Here is a 16,133-nt window from a genome sequence, read left to right as displayed (position 1 = left end):
GGTTGCAGGTTCGATCCCTGGCCTTGCTCAGTGGGTTAAGGATCCAGCATTGCGTGAGCTGTGGTGTAGGTCACAGACACAGCTTGGATCTGCTGATGCTGTGGCTCTGGGGTAGGCCGGCAGCAACAGCTCCGATTAGACCCCTAGCCTGGGAACCTCCATATGCCACGGGTACAGCCCTGAAAAAACAAACAAACAAAAAAAAAAAAAAAAAAGAAGAAGAAGAAGAAGAAGGATCCAGAGCACAGGATCCTAGATGCAGTCACCAAAGTCCAAAATTTCTTCATTATTAATTTTTCTCTTGAGTGTACAAAAATTGAGTAGCTGCTGCTAAGATTTAAGTAATAGTCAGTCCTTGCCTTATTACATTTTCTCTAAAATGAGTTTTCAGAATCAGCAAAAGAGCTAAGACAAAAAGTAGTTATGGTCAAAGGATGAGTGTGATCTGGCCTTAGTTCCAGCACAACAAACATTGAGAAAACATAAACAAATCACTGATGAAACTAATAGGGGACTCACCCATCTTCTGGGTACACCGCTGCAATTTCTGCCAGCTCATCTTTAATGGAAAAGCTTCAAATGCAGCCATCATCAAACCTCTTCATGGATATCCAAAGTCCTTAGTTCTTGCATACTTGTGGGGGGCAGGGTATGGTAGATAGCCATCTTCCACTGACCATCGTTAACACTTTAGGTCATCGTCTAGACTCTGAAGTGCTTGTTCCATCAAGTGAACAGTCTTCTGATAGCAGAATTCTAGGCAGCATCAAGTACATAACACCATCTATGGGGCTGCCAACTCTGTGGATTACTTCTGCAAATTTCTGGGTTCCAGGGCAAAGTCTTGAAATGACTCCTATCTGTTGGCAAGAAAGGTATGTGAATTACCTGGGAGTCTGGGGTAGCTTTTAAATGTATCAGCTTTGCTGCCAGGATTCTTCAATATCCACAAATCAATCAGTGTGATACACCACATTAACAAACTGAAGAAGAAAAACTATATGATCCTCTCAACAGACGCAGAAAAAAGCCTTTGAAAAAATCCAACACCCATTTCTGATAAAAGACCCTTCAGAAAGTGGGCATAGAGGGAACCTACCTCAACATAATGAAAGCCACATATGACAAACCCAGAGCTAACATCATTCCCAATGGTGGAAAGCTGAAGCACTTCCCACTGAGATCAGAAACAAGACAAGGATGTCCGCTCTCACAACTACTATTCAACATAGTTTTGGAAGTCCTAGCCACAGCAATCAGAGAAGAAAAATAAATAAAAGAAATCCAAATTGGAAAGGAAGAAGTAAAACTATCACTACGTGCAGATGACATGATACTATACTTAGAGAATCCTAAAGACTCTACCAGAAAACTGTTAGAGCTCATCCATGGATTTGGCAAAGTCACAGGATACAAAATTAATACTCAGAAACCGACTGCATTTCTAGATACTAACAACAAAGGATCAGAAAGAGAAATTAGGGAAGCAATCCCGTTTCCCATCACATCAAAAAGAATAAAATACTTAGGAATAAACCTACCAAAAGAGACAAAAGACCTATACTCTGAAATCTATAAGATGCCAATGAAAGAAATCAAAGATGACACAAACAGATGGAAAGTCACACCATGCTCTTGGATTGGAAGAATCAACATTACCAACACGACTATACTACCCAAGGCAATCTACAAAGTCAATGCAATCCCTGTCAGAATTACCAAGGACATTTTTCACAGAACTCAAACAACATACTTTAAAGTTTGTTTGGAAGCGCAAAAGGCCCAGAATAGCCAAAGACATCCTGAGAAAGAAAAATGGAGCTGGAGGAATCAGGCTCCCGGACTTCACACCATACTGCAAAGTTACAGTCATCAAAACCGCATGGTACTGGCACAAAGACAGAAATATAGATCAGTACAACAGGATAGAAAGCCCAGAATTAAGCCCATGCACCGACAGTCAACTAACCTATGACAGTCAACTAACCTATGACAAGAATATACAATGGAGAAAAGACAGCTCCCTCAATAAGTGGTGCTGGGAAAACTGGACAGCCACATGGAAAGGAATGAAATGAGAACACTCCATAACACCATACACAAAAATAAACTCCAAATGGATGAAAGACCTAGATATAAGACCAGATACTATCAAACTCTTAGAGGAAAACAGAGGCCAAACACTCTCCAACATAAACGGCAGCAACATTTCTCAGATCCACTTCCCAGAGTAATGACGATAAAAACAAAAATAAACAAATGGGACCTAATTAAACTTAAATGTTTCTGCACCGCAAAGGAAACCCTAAACAAATGAAAAGACAACCCACAGAATGCGAGAAAATCTTTGCAAGTGAATCAACTGACAAGGGATTCCTCTCCAAAATTTATAAACACCTTCTGCAGCTCCATACCAAAAAAACAAACAACCCCATCAAAGAACGGGCAGAAGATCTAAGCAGACAATTCTCCAAAGAAGACATACAGATGGCCAAAAAACACGTGAAAAGATGTTCAACATCACTCATCATTAGAGAAATGTAAACCAAAACCACGATGAGGTACCACCTTACACCTGCCAGAATGACCATCATCAAAAAGCCTACAAACAATAAGTGCTGGAGAGGGGGTGGAGAAAAGGGAACCCTAGTACACTGTTGGTGGGAATGTAAATTGGTGCAACCACTGTGGAAAACAGTATGGAGATGCCTCAGAAAAGTAAAAATAGAACTACCATTTGATCCAGCAATCCCACTCCTGGGCATCTGTCCAGAGAACACCATGACTCAAAAACATACATCTACTCCAGTGGTCATTGCACCACTCTATACAATAGCCAAGACATGGAAACAACCTAAATATCCATCGACTGAGGAGTGGATAAAGAAGATGTAGTACATATACACGATGGAATATTAGCCATTAAAAGGAAAGAAAGAACAGCATTTGCAGCAACAATGGATGGACCTAGAAATTATCATGCTAAGTAAAGTCAGTCATACAGCGAGACAACACATCATATGCTATCACTTACATGTGGAATCTAAAAAAAGGACACAATGAGCTTCTTTTCAGAACAGATGCTGACTCATAGACTTTGAAAAGCTTATGGTTTCTAAATGAGACAGGCTGGGGGTGGGGGGATAGGCTGGGGGGTTGGGATGGAATTGGTTGTGATGATTGTTTTACACCTATAAATGTAATAAAATTCATTAAGTAAGTAAAAAAAATAAAAAATGTATCAGCTTTGTTGCTAATCCAAACAGGAAGGGCTGATAAGGGAGAAGAATCTGAAACAGAACATATATATGTGTTCTGTATGTCTGTATGTATACATACATACGTACACACACATACCTTCCACATGCTGCACGTACAGACAAAAAAAATTTTAATTAATTAATTAACTTTCCTTTTAAAAAAAGAATGGAGGATCCCTGTCCCAGGAACATCTACATGATGCATGTATGGACCAAAAAAATTTAATTAACTTTCCTTAAAAAAAAAAAAAGAATGGAGGAACAAATTAAGATGGCTACAGAAATATACAAAAGCCAACAGCTTGCCTGATTGGCGACACTATAATTGTATGGATTTTTACAAGTTGCTGGGGAGAAAACAGGTCTGATAAATGTCAAAAGATTCTGTCAGAGTCCCAGGAAAGTGGGAAATGAAAGCCCACCTCATCTGAAGAAAGTGGAGGAAGAGGACCCTGTAGGAAGGGACTGAATAGTCCAAAACTCATCCCTATGAATTCTATAATATTTATCACTCCATGATTTCTGACAATACAGTGTGGCACTGTAACTAATTCTCTCCTGTATTACTATAAGTGAATAAGAATAATATTTTAAAAAAAAAATAGAAAGAGCTGGGTTTTGTCACATTGACAAGAAAAATGTAAATTAGATGGCATTTTTGGTCTGTTTCATCAGCTTAATACCTCCTTTTTTGCCTTTTTCCATGTAACAAGTGAAGCTACTCTCCATCCTGTTGCCTTTATATTGGTGCAAAATTATTTATCCAAGTCCTTATTTATTCTCAGATCATGTTCCTTTATCATGTCTGCTTTCTTACCTACATAGAATGTGGGTGATGAAGGACTCTTGGAGGTGTAATCAGAGATAAGACGTGAAGTAGACTCAAGGCTAATTTATGAGACATATAAACATGGGTCTTCAAATAAAGCAGGCGACTTATTACTGGCTAAAGAAATTGTGCCTTTATCCTCCTTCACAGGGAAATGAACTAATGAAGAAAACCACTTGTTTAAAGGATTATCACCTCTTTTTCTGGAGTAAGTCTGAGTCAAGGAGGCATAAAGAAATGTAGAGAAGCAGAGGGAATGAGAAAAGCAAAAAAGAGGAGGTATTTCTCCAAGGGAAAGTGCCTTTAATTCACACAATTCAGCTTCTATTTTCTCAATCTTGTTCCTGAAAAGTCAAAATGATTTTTAAGTTTTCTTTGGCTACAATTCACCCTATAAATACCACTAATTCATTTGTATGGGATGAGGCCTAAGAACCCCAGAAAACATGTTAATTTATCCAAATCAAAAGAATCATCCTCTAGAGTGTCCTGACGGCCTAGCAGTTAAAAGGATAAATAAACTGTTGTCAATGCTGTGGCTCAGGCCACTGCTATAGCACAGGTTTGATCCCTGGCCTGAGAATTTCTGCATGCTGCGGGCATGGCCGAAAAAAAAAAAAAAATCATCCTCAAGCAACTGCAATATTATTTGATTATATACCCATCCAAAAATGTGATGGGAGATACTATCCTTTTAACAGAAAGACCTGCAGGCAACATTTCTGTGTTCCAATATTTTCCAACAATACAGTGATCCTGACTGGATTTCAAAGCTCATATTACCCATGTTATTCAACAGTAAAATCTTGCATTTGGAAAGTATTGTAATTCTGACTAGTATTCCAAAAAAAAAACAGAGAGCTAGAAAGAAAATTTTTTACAATTCTTGTTTTCTTATCTGACAATTATGTGGTGATCAACCTTCAGCTGGTCTACTCAACTGAGGAACTGCAGGACAATTCCATCCTCACCAATAAAAATTTGGGGTAAATATAATTTAAAACAAAATATTCTTTCAACCCATAAAAACCTCTCCATGGAGGTATATGAAAAAGAAAACAATTTTATTATTGAATAAGCACTAAACCAAAATGTGAGACATCATAAGACAATCCACTAAAGGAATTATAAAGACAGAAATCTCACTTTCCTATATAGCTAAGTAAACACAACCCATTGCATTAGGTAGGTTTTGCTTTTGGAAGTCAAATAATAAGTTAGGCCCATCTTTCAGCACACAGTAGTATTAGGTGCTAACTTCCCTGATGATTATACTTAAAGGATGGCTCTAATCTTCTTTTCTAAAAATTTATTTTTGTTGAGGTAATACTGATTTATAATATTATATAAGCTTCACGTATACCACATTATATTTCTACTTCTGTATATACTAATGTGCTCACCAAAAAAAATTAGTTACCATCTGTCACCATACAGTTGGTCCCCTTTACCCATTTCACCCTCCCCTCTACTCTTTCCACTCTGGTAAACACTACTTTGTTCTTTGTATCTACATATTTGGCTCCTATGACCTTGACAAAACATGCCTGAGTTGGGAGACTGACAAGCAGCTTATTCAGGAATTAAATAGATTTACATACATTTGAAAAGGACAAAGAAAGAAATTCTGAAAAAAAAAAAAAAAAAAGGAAGAGAAGTCTCTTCTTCCCCGATTTTCAACACAAAAACCAAGTCTTTTATATTTAATTTATATTTTCCCTTACATCACCCTAAAAATACTTGCCACTTTCATCATAGCCATAATCATCAACATCATTAAAACTATCATCAGCACCACAATCACCATCACTATTCTCATCCCTTCCATCTCATTTTGATCACCATAATTATCACCTATCACTATCATTACCAACTTTACTCTAACCATAATCTTCATAAGCAACTTTAGTATCATAATCATCACCATAATTGTCAACATCACCAGCATCGACATCGCCATCAACATCCCCTTATTACCATCCTTATCTTCAATATCTCCAGTCTCAACATCATCATCATTATCTTTGACATAACAAATATTACCAAATTTATCTTTACTAAGATCATCATAAATACCATCATATGCATTATTGTGATCAATTTCTTCCTTATAAATATTAACATTACCAACTGCAACATTGTGATGGTTAATTTTATGTGTCAACTTCACTGGGACACAGAGTGCCCAGATATTTGGTCAATACTATTCTGGATGTTTCTGTAAGAGTGTTTTTGGATAAGTTTAACATTTAAATCTATACACTAATAATGACCAATGTAAGACTTCGAGGAAAACAAAAATCAAGGAAACATGACACCAGCAAAGGAACACAATAATTCTCCAGTAACTCAACCTAAAGAAATGTAGATCTATGAATTGCCTAATGAGAAATACAAAAAGTAGTTTTAAGGATGCTTAGCAAGCTACCAGAGAGCATATGTAATTAAATAAAATCAAGAGACTAATATAAAAACAAAATGAGAAACTGAATAAAGAAACAGAAATCATAAAAAAAGAACTAAAAGAATTAAAAATAAATCCTGTAGTTGAAGAATATAATGATTGAACTGAAAATTTTAATAGAGAACTTTAACAACAGACTTGATCAAACAGAAGAATCCTTAAAATCAAATCCTGATCATTTGAAATTAGCCAGATGGAAAAACAAAAAGAAGGAAAAAAAAAGACAAAAAAGCATATGGGACCTATGAGACCCAATCAAAAGTATGAAGCTATCCATTAAGGGAGTACCAGAAAGTGGAGAGAAACAAAGGGTCAGAAAGCTTATTTTAAAAAATAATGGTTGGGAGTTCCCTAGTGGCCTAGAGGTTAAAGGATCCAGTGTTTTCACTGCTTTGGCTCAGGTCACTGATGTGGTACAGGTTTGATCACTGGTCTAGGAACTTCTGCATGCCACAGATATGGCCAAAAAAAAGAAAAGAAAGGAAGGAGGGCTGAAAATAACCCAAGTCTACAGAGGAAAATGGACACCTAGATCCATCAAGTCTGAAAGTCTTGACACAGGTGTAAAGAAGTCTACATTGACAAATTGTAAAAAGAAAAATACAATGAGAGAGTTTTGAAAGTAGCAAGAGAAAAGTGTAGCAAGACTTATCATTTATAAGGGAGCCCCTTTGAAAAGATACATGCACCCGTATGTTCACTGCAGCACTATTCACAATAGCTAAGAGATGGAAACAACCTAAATGCCCATGGACAGATGAATGGATTAAGAAGATGCAGTACATATATACAATGGAATACTACTCAGTCATAAAAAAGAATGAAGTAATGCATTTGCAGCAACATGGAGGCAACTAAAGAGTCTCATATTAAGTGAAGTAAGTCAGAAAAAGAGAGACAAATAACATGATATCACTTACATGTGGAATCTAAAATATGGCACAAATGAACCTATCTACAACACAGAAGAAGACTCACAGACATAAAGAACAGACTTATGATTGCCAAGGGGAAAGGGGAGGGAGTGGGATGGACTGGGAGTTTGGGGTTGGTAGATGCAAACTATTACATTTAGAGTGGATAAGCAATGAGGTCCTACTGTACAGTGCAGGGAACTATATCCAATCTCTTGGGATATAACATGGTGGAAGATATTAGGAGAAAAAGAATGTGTATATATATGTATGGCTGGGTCACTATGCTATACAGCAGAAATCGACACAACACTGTAAATCAAGTAAACTTTAATAAAAAATACATATCTAGATTGATACCTATTGTTCTATAAGGCTGTCCATAAAACTGAATGAAGCAAGTTATGAAAATGAAACAAAACCAAGAGCAGAAAATAAATAAATAAAGGTGGGTGGATTGGAACACATAGAGGAAGTGGAACCAAGGGAACAGAGAGACAGTGTCTTCATTCCTAGCCCTCTAACCACAGCAGTAGAGCTCATACCTTCAGAGTGGATTTTAAAAAGACTCAACTATGTGCTCACTCTTACGGACTCACTTTAGATTTAATGACACAAAGAGGTAAAAGTAGAGGGATGGAGAAAGATAGCTCATGCAAATGATAACCAAAAGAGAACAGGGATGGCCATACTTACATAAACAAAATAGACTAACTTCAAAAGCAGTAACAAGAGGAAAATAAGGTCACTATATAGTGACAAAAGGGTCAATCAACAGAAACATATAAAAATTATAAATATATATGTCCCCAACATGAATCACCCAAATATATAAAGCAAACATTGAAGATCTTAGGAGAGAAATAGTCATAAACACATAACAGTAGAAGACTTCAATACCCCACTCTCTGTAATGGATAGATCACTTAGATAATATATAAAAAAGGGAAAGAGTAGCACTGAACAACACTATATAACACTGATGAACACAGATGCAAAAATTATCCTCAAAATACTAGCAAACCAAATTCAACAGCACACTAAAAAATATTGTACTATAATAGGATTTCTCTCTGGAAGGTATGGATGGCTAAACATACAAATCACGAGAGGAGACCGAAATGGAGACAGAGAACCCAGACTCCATCCTATAAAGATCAATGATTAGACACCTATGCATGAACAAAAACAGCTCTGAAAACCTCCAGAGTCCACCTAGGAAATTTTTTAAAAATAGTAAGAAAAAAAAATTGAACAGGTAAAGAAGGAAAACAACTTCATTATGATTGTATCACCCCATCCCCCAAGCTGGAATTGTTTATTATCAAGAAGGAACTTCCCAACTAAAAACAGTTCCCTTCACCAGGAAAGGAAGAGTGGGGTTAGTGACCAGCTTCTCCAGTCTCTTGCAGCAAGGTGTGAAGGTTCCACTTTATTTTGCCCCACCCATATCAATAAAGCTGAGACTTATAGAGCCAGCTAGGAACAAAGAAGAAACACAGGGGCTAATATTAGCAGATATACAGCAAGAGCCATTTTGGTACAGAGAGTTGTGATGCAGACAAATTCAGCCAGCAGCCACCTGAGTCCTTCCCCAATTTCCCCTGCTAGAGTTGGAAGCTGTACTAGTAGCCATTCCAGGAATCTCCAGCTGTTCAAGTACAAGAAATTAGCTGCCTGAGTCCTTCCAACTCCTTTGAGAGCCTGGTACATGCGCCAATAGCTAGCTCAGGCCTCTGGGGTTATATGAGTGCCGATATCAGCCTAGACCCCCTGGCTGACTCCCACTGTTTTGCCCATGACTGGGGATGTCCCCTACAGCTGTGCACTGCATGCAACCAGCCTGATGCCCATTACAGACCTCCACTGCAGCATAAACACCTACAGGGCGAGTGTGCAGCCACAGGAAAGCACACCATACTCACTGTAGCTAGCCCTTCCAGCTGTGTACCTGTATACTTCCAGCCCAAAGCCTATCACTGGCCTCCCCTGAGTGTGCATACCCAGGGGAAAGTGTGCAGCATCAAGAAAATCCAGGGCCTCCATAGCTGCCAGTGAGCCCATAGTTGGCCATGTTCCTTGCCACCTGCCCTGGCCCCTATCACTATGTGGGTGTCTGCAACTGGACCCTGCCACTAAATCAGCATGTGCAGCTGGCCCCCACAGCTTAGTGTGTGCACAACACTGGCTCCAACCACTAAAAGTACCTGTCAAGGTCCCTGACCACTAGAACTGGAGGTACTTCTGAAGACAACCACCCTTGCAGCCACTGTGGACTGTACAGCACTCACCAAGAACAACACAGCGGTTGATGATGTGAAACACTGCATCTTGTACCAATGAGACATTATGCGCTAACAGACTTGGTGCCCTACACTACTAGACCAGAGGTCACAGCATGCTCCATCATACCCCACACAAAGGTGAAAGGCTTCACTTATGGAAGTCAGTCCATAAAGTCTAGAAGAGGCAACTGCTTCTTCAAATACACAGGCACCTACACAAGGCTACAGGGATGACACAGGATCAGAGAAACACGTCTTCACCAAAAGAATGCTATTAACCTCCAGAAACTGGCCCCAAAGAAATGGAGATACAGGAATTGCCTGACAAAGAGTTCAAAATAATTTTTTTAAAGATGCTCATGGATGTACAAGAAAACACAGACAATTTAACAGTACTTTAGAGATATTGTGGGTTCAGCTGTATACCACTACAATAAACCAAATATTGCAATAAAGTGAGTCTCACAAAGTTTTGTTTCCCACTGCTTATAAATGTTTACATTTCCCAGTGCCTACAAATGAAAATGGAAATACAACATAACAAAAAGTATTGGATGCAACAAAATCAGTTTTAAGAGGAATGTTCACAGTGATAAATGTCTACCTCAACAAACAAGAAAGGTCTCTGGAGTTCCCGTCATGGCTCAGAGGTTAAATGTGTAATAGCATTACATCTAAAAATGTATACACCTTAATTTAAAAACAATTTGTTGCTAAAAAATGCTAACCATAATTTGACAACTCAAGGTTACCACAAATTTTTTAAAAATGTAACATCTGCAAAGCTCAATAAAGTAAAGGACAATAAAACAACATATGCCTATATCAGGAAAACAGTCCAAGAATAAAATGATAAGTTCAAAAAAGAGATAGAAAACATAAAAAAGGAAGTTCCCGTCGTGGCTCAGTGGTTAATGAATCCAACTAGGAACCATGAGGTTGCGGGTTTGATTCCTGGCCTCACTCAATGGGTTAAGGATCCGGTGTTGCTGTGAGTTGTGGTGTAGGTCACAGATGCGGTTCAGATCCTGCATTGCTATGGCTCTGGCTACAGCTCTGATTGGACCCCTAGCCCGGGAACCTCCCTATGCCATGGGGGTGGCCCTAGAAAAAGACAAAAACAAAACAAAACAAAAAGAAAACATAAAAAAATTGAAATTTAGGAGCTAATGAATACTGAAGTATTCAATAGCGAGCTTTAACAACAGACTTGAACTAGCAGAATAGAGAATCAGTGAGCTAGAAAACAAATCAATTGAACTTATTCAATCAGAAAAGCAAAAAGACGAATGAAAATGAAATTAAAAAGCATATAGGACTTATAGGACACTGTACACAGAAATTTATGCATCACTGGAGTCTCAGGAAAAGAGAGGGAGAAAGAGTAGAAAGCTTATTTGAAGAAATAATGGCTGATGTGCCCAATATAGGAACATCTAAATATATAAAGCAAATATTAGCATACCTAAAAGGAGAAATATCAATATGATAACAGTATGGGATTTTACTACCCCACTTTAATCAATGGATAAATCATCCAGACAGAAAACCAATAAGGAAACATTGGCCTTAAACCACACATTAGACCAGATGGACTTAACAGACATGTAAAGACAATCAATCCAAAAGCAACAGAATACACATTTTTCTCATACATACATGGAACATTCTACAGGCTGGATCATATGTTAGGCCACAAAACAAGTCTTAAAAAAAATGTTAAAAAACTGAAATCATATTAAGCATCTCTTATGACCAGAGTGGTATAAAGCTAGAAATCAATTACGAAAAGAAAACTGGAAAATGCACAAATATGTAGACATTAAACAACATACTATTAAACAACATATGGGTCAAATAAGAAATCAATGGAGAAATCAAAAACACCTTGAGACAAATGAAAATGGAAATACAGTATAACAAAAAGTATTGGATGCAACAAAAGCAGTTTTAAGAAGAATGTTCACAGTGATAAATGTCTACCTCAAGAAACAAGAAAGGTCTCTGGAGTTCGCATCATGGCTCAGAGGTTAGCAAACCTGACTAGCATCCATGAGGATGCAGGTTTGATCCCTGGTCTCATTCAGTGGTTTAAGGATCCGGCATTGCCATGAGCTGTCTTGTAGGTCGCAGATGAGGCTTGGACTCTGCATTGCTGAGGCTTCTGGTGTAGGCTGGAGGCCACAGTTCCAATTGGACCCCTAGCCTGGGAACCTCCACATGCTGCAGGTGTGGCCCTAAAAGACAAAAAGACCAAAAAAAAAAAAAAGAAAAAAAGAAAAAGAAGGAAAGAAACAAGAAAGGTCTCAAATGAACAATCTAACTTGAAATCTTGCAGATCTAGAAAAAGAAGCCCAAAGTTAGTAAAAGGAAATAAGAATCAGAGCAGAAATAAATAAAATAGAGACTAAAATCATAATAGAAAAGATCAATGAAACAGAGCTGAGTTTTAAAAGAAAAATTGAAAATCTTTGGCCGTACTCACAAAGAAAAAAAGAGGACTCAAATAAAATCAGAACAAAAGAGGATTTATTTGTTATAACCAGAAATACTAAAGGTCATAGAAATATGACCTCCACAATATCCTCTGGAATGCCATAGAGCAGCAGAAATACTAAAGGTCATAGAAATATGACCTCCACAATATCCTCTGGAATGCCATAGAGCAGTTTCTTTTAGCAATTTTCCAAATAAAACTAAAACATTTGCCCATTCTCCCAAGGAAAAGGTTAACACTATTAAGAATGTCTGCCTATCAATAAAGTCATAGGTACCTATGCTTTTTGTTTCTTATGGAAATGCATTATTTCTTATGGAAATGTATTGTTTCTTATGAAAATATACTATATGTACAAACTAAATCCCCTGATCCCTAATAAACTAAAATTATTGGGGAGAAATACATAAAACAAATGAACACATAATATTATATGGGTTTGAGAAAAATAAAGCAGATTGAGTGGTTAGAGTGATGACCAGGGTGCTACTGATTATAGGTGATTAGGGAAGGCTTCGAGATGACATCTGAACAGATACTTGAATAGAGAGAACAATTCAACAGATGTTGGCATCTGGTTGAGAATTTTGTGGTTCTTCATATGGCAAGTGCTTTATGATTGTATCCTGGACATGCAGGTGTTATGTTCTGAGCTTTTGGATCATATTTTCCTCTTATAGCCTATCAAGCAGTCTAGACTTAGCCCTCAGGTTATGGCCTACTTTTGCGGGCTATGTTTCAGATGACAATTTGGTTTTCGCAGGTATTCTACTCTGTTTTACTTGTTTGCCACACAGAGGCCAATCTGAAAACCTGGGCAGGATTGTCTTATACAGGTCACTGGGAGGTTCTATCAGGATGCTATATATAATATGTGGGAAAAATTCCTTTCTCCATCTCCTTTCTTGACACTCAGCATGATATGTTTAAGGTGTACAACATAAAGATTGGGCTTACATATACCATGAAATGACTACCATAGTAAGTTTAGTGAACATCCATCATCTCATATAAATAAAAGATTAAAGAAATAGAAAAAAATTTTTCTTATGATACGAACTCTTAGGATTTGCTTTCTTAACAACTTTCACATATAACATACAACAGTGTTAATTATATTTATCATGTTGTACATTACATCCCTAGTACTTATTTATCTTATAACTAGGAGTTTGTACCTTCCAACTGCCTTCATCCAATATTCCCTCCCTCCACACCCCACTCTGGTAACCACAAATCTGATCTCTTTTTCTATGAGTTTGTTTTGAAGTTTTACAGCATAGTGATTCAAAATTTCAAAATGATCACCAAGATATGTCTAATTACAATATGTCCCCTTATAAAGATATTAGTTATTGATTTTATTTCCTACACTGTTAAATTTCACACCATTTATTTTGCAACTGGGAGTTTATACCTCTTAAGGTCTCTCACCTATTTCTTTCCTTCCCAGCCCCTCATCCCTCTGAACCACCAGTTTGTTTTCTGTATCTTTAACTTTGTTTCCATTTTGTTATGTTCGTTCATTTATTTTGCTTTTTAGATTCCACATATAAGTGAAATTATACAGTATTTGTTTTTTTCTGTCTTTCACTTAGCAAAATACACTCCAGGTCCATCCATGTTGTCACAAATGGCAAGATTTCATTCTTTTTCATGGCTGAGTAATATTCCATTATCCATTCTTTATCCATTCATTCATTGATGAGTACACTTAAGTTGCTTCCATAACTTGGCTATTGTAATGACACAATGAACATAGGGGTGCACATATCTTTTCACGTTAGTGTTTTTGTTCTCTTCAGACAAATATCCAGGAGTAGAATTGTTGGATCATATGGTAATACTGTTTTTAAATTTTTGAAGAATCTCCACACTGTTTTCCATAGTGGCTGCACCAATTTACATCCACCAACAGTGCATGAAGTTTCCCTTTTTTTAACATTCTCACCAACACTTGCTATTTGCTGTCTTTTTGATAAAAGCTATTCTGAAAAGTGTGAGGTAGTATCTCATTGTGGTTCTGATTCGCATTTCCTTGATGGTGAGTGATAACAAACATATTTTCAGGGGCCTGTTGGCTATCTGTATGTCTTCTTTGGAAAAATGTCTATTCAGCTCCTCCACACATTTTTTATTCCAGTTGTTTGAGGTTTCTGATGTCGGTTATATGAATTATTTGTATATTTTAGATATTAACCCCTTATAGACATACTGTTTGAAAATATCTTTTCCAGGAGCTCCCACTGTAACACAGTGGGTTAGGAATCTGACTGCAACTGCTCAGGTCACTGCAGAGGCACAGGTCCCTGGCCTGGCACAATAGGTTAAAAGAATCTAGTGTTGCCACAGCTGTGGCATAAGTCACAGATGCAGCTCGAATTCAATCCTTGGTCAAGGAATTTCTACATGCCATGAAAGCAGCCATTTAAAAAAAAGAAGAAGAAAATTATCTTTCCTTTGCTGTGCAAAAGCTTTTCAGTTGATTGGTCACATTTATTAATTTTTGCTTTTGTTTCCCTTGCCTAAGGAGACATATCAAAAAAAAATATTACTAAGACCAATGCCAAAGAGCTTACTATTTGTGTTTCCTTCTAGAAGATTTATGGTTTTAGATCTTACAATTAAGTCTTTAATCCATTTTGAATTATATTTTTCATGGTATGAGAGAGTAATCCAGTTTTATCCTTTGACACATAGCTGTCCAATTTTTCCATCACCATTTATTGAAAAGGCTGTCTTTTCCTCATTGTATATTCTTGCCTCCTTTGTCACAGATGAGTTGCCCATATAAATGTGGATTAATTTCTGGGCTCTCTATTCTGTTCAACTGACCTATGTTTTTGCTTTTGTGCCAGTACCATATTGTTTTGACAATTATAGTTTGTAGTATAGTTTGAAATCAGGGAATGTGATACTGCCAGCTTTGTTCTTTCTCAAGATTATTTTGGCTATTGGGGGTCTTTTAGTTTCCATACAAATTTTAGAATTATTTGTTTGAATTCTATGAAAAATGCTATTGGTATTTTAATAGAGATGACACTGAATCTGTAGATTCCCTTGGGCAATATGGGCATTTTAACAATATTCATTCTGCCAAACCATGAACAAGGTATATCTTTCAGTCTTCAATTTATCTCATCAGTGTCTTAAAGATTTATGGATATAGATCTTTTACTTCCTTAGATTTATTCAAAGGTATTTTATTCTTTTTCATGTGATTTTAAACAGGATTGTTTTCTTAATTCTGCTTCCTGATAGTTTGCTGTTAGTGTATAGATTTCTGTGTAATTTTTTTATCTGCAACATTACTGAATTCATTGATAAATTCTAGTAATTTTTGGTAGTGTCTCTAGGAATTTCTATGTATGGTATCATGCATTTTGGTCTTTACAATCTGGATTCCTTTTACTTCTTTTTCTTCTTTGATTGTTGTGGATAGAAATTCCTATACTATGTTGAATAGGAGTGATCTTAGAGGAAATGTTTTCAGCTTTTCATTCTTGGTTATGTTTGCTGTGGGCTTGTTATATATGGACTTTATTATGTTGAGGTATGTTCCCACTATACTCACTATGTTGAGAGTTTTTATAAGAAATGGATGTTGACTTTTGTCAAAAGCTTTTTCAGTATCTATTAAAATGCTATGATTTTTGTTCATGATTTGTAATGTGGTTTTATCACACTGATTGATGTAGATATTGAACTATCCTTTCACCCCTTGATTAAATCCCACTTGACCATGGTATATGATCCCTTTAATGTATTGCTGAATTTGGTTTGTTAATATTTTGTTAAAGAAATTTTGCATCTGTGTTCATCAGTAATGTTGGCCTAGAGTTTTCTTTTTTTGTGATATCTTTGTCTGGTTTTGATGTTAGGAT

At 36.8% G+C, this 16,133-nt stretch overlaps 1 protein-coding gene across 1 annotated transcript in view; it reads right to left on the bottom strand.

Moving 5' to 3' along the window:
• SLC6A14 (solute carrier family 6 member 14) overlaps window positions 1–16,133 on the bottom strand; it is a 371,528-nt gene that overhangs the window by 338,632 nt on the left and 16,763 nt on the right. The window contains exon 3 of the mRNA XM_085006371.1: window positions 520–860. The gene's annotated coding sequence lies outside the window, so the exon portion shown is untranslated. The remainder of the gene's footprint in view (window positions 1–519; window positions 861–16,133) is intronic.

The sequence above is a fragment of the Sus scrofa genome, chromosome X (assembly GCF_054392235.1).
Source record: "Sus scrofa isolate SSC_HxYL_T2T_F1_AM1 chromosome X, Sscrofa_HxYL_maternal_Yorkshire_Landrace_v2.0, whole genome shotgun sequence".
NCBI lineage: Eukaryota > Metazoa > Chordata > Mammalia > Artiodactyla > Suidae > Sus > Sus scrofa.
This window is presented reverse-complemented; position numbering and strand designations above follow the sequence as displayed.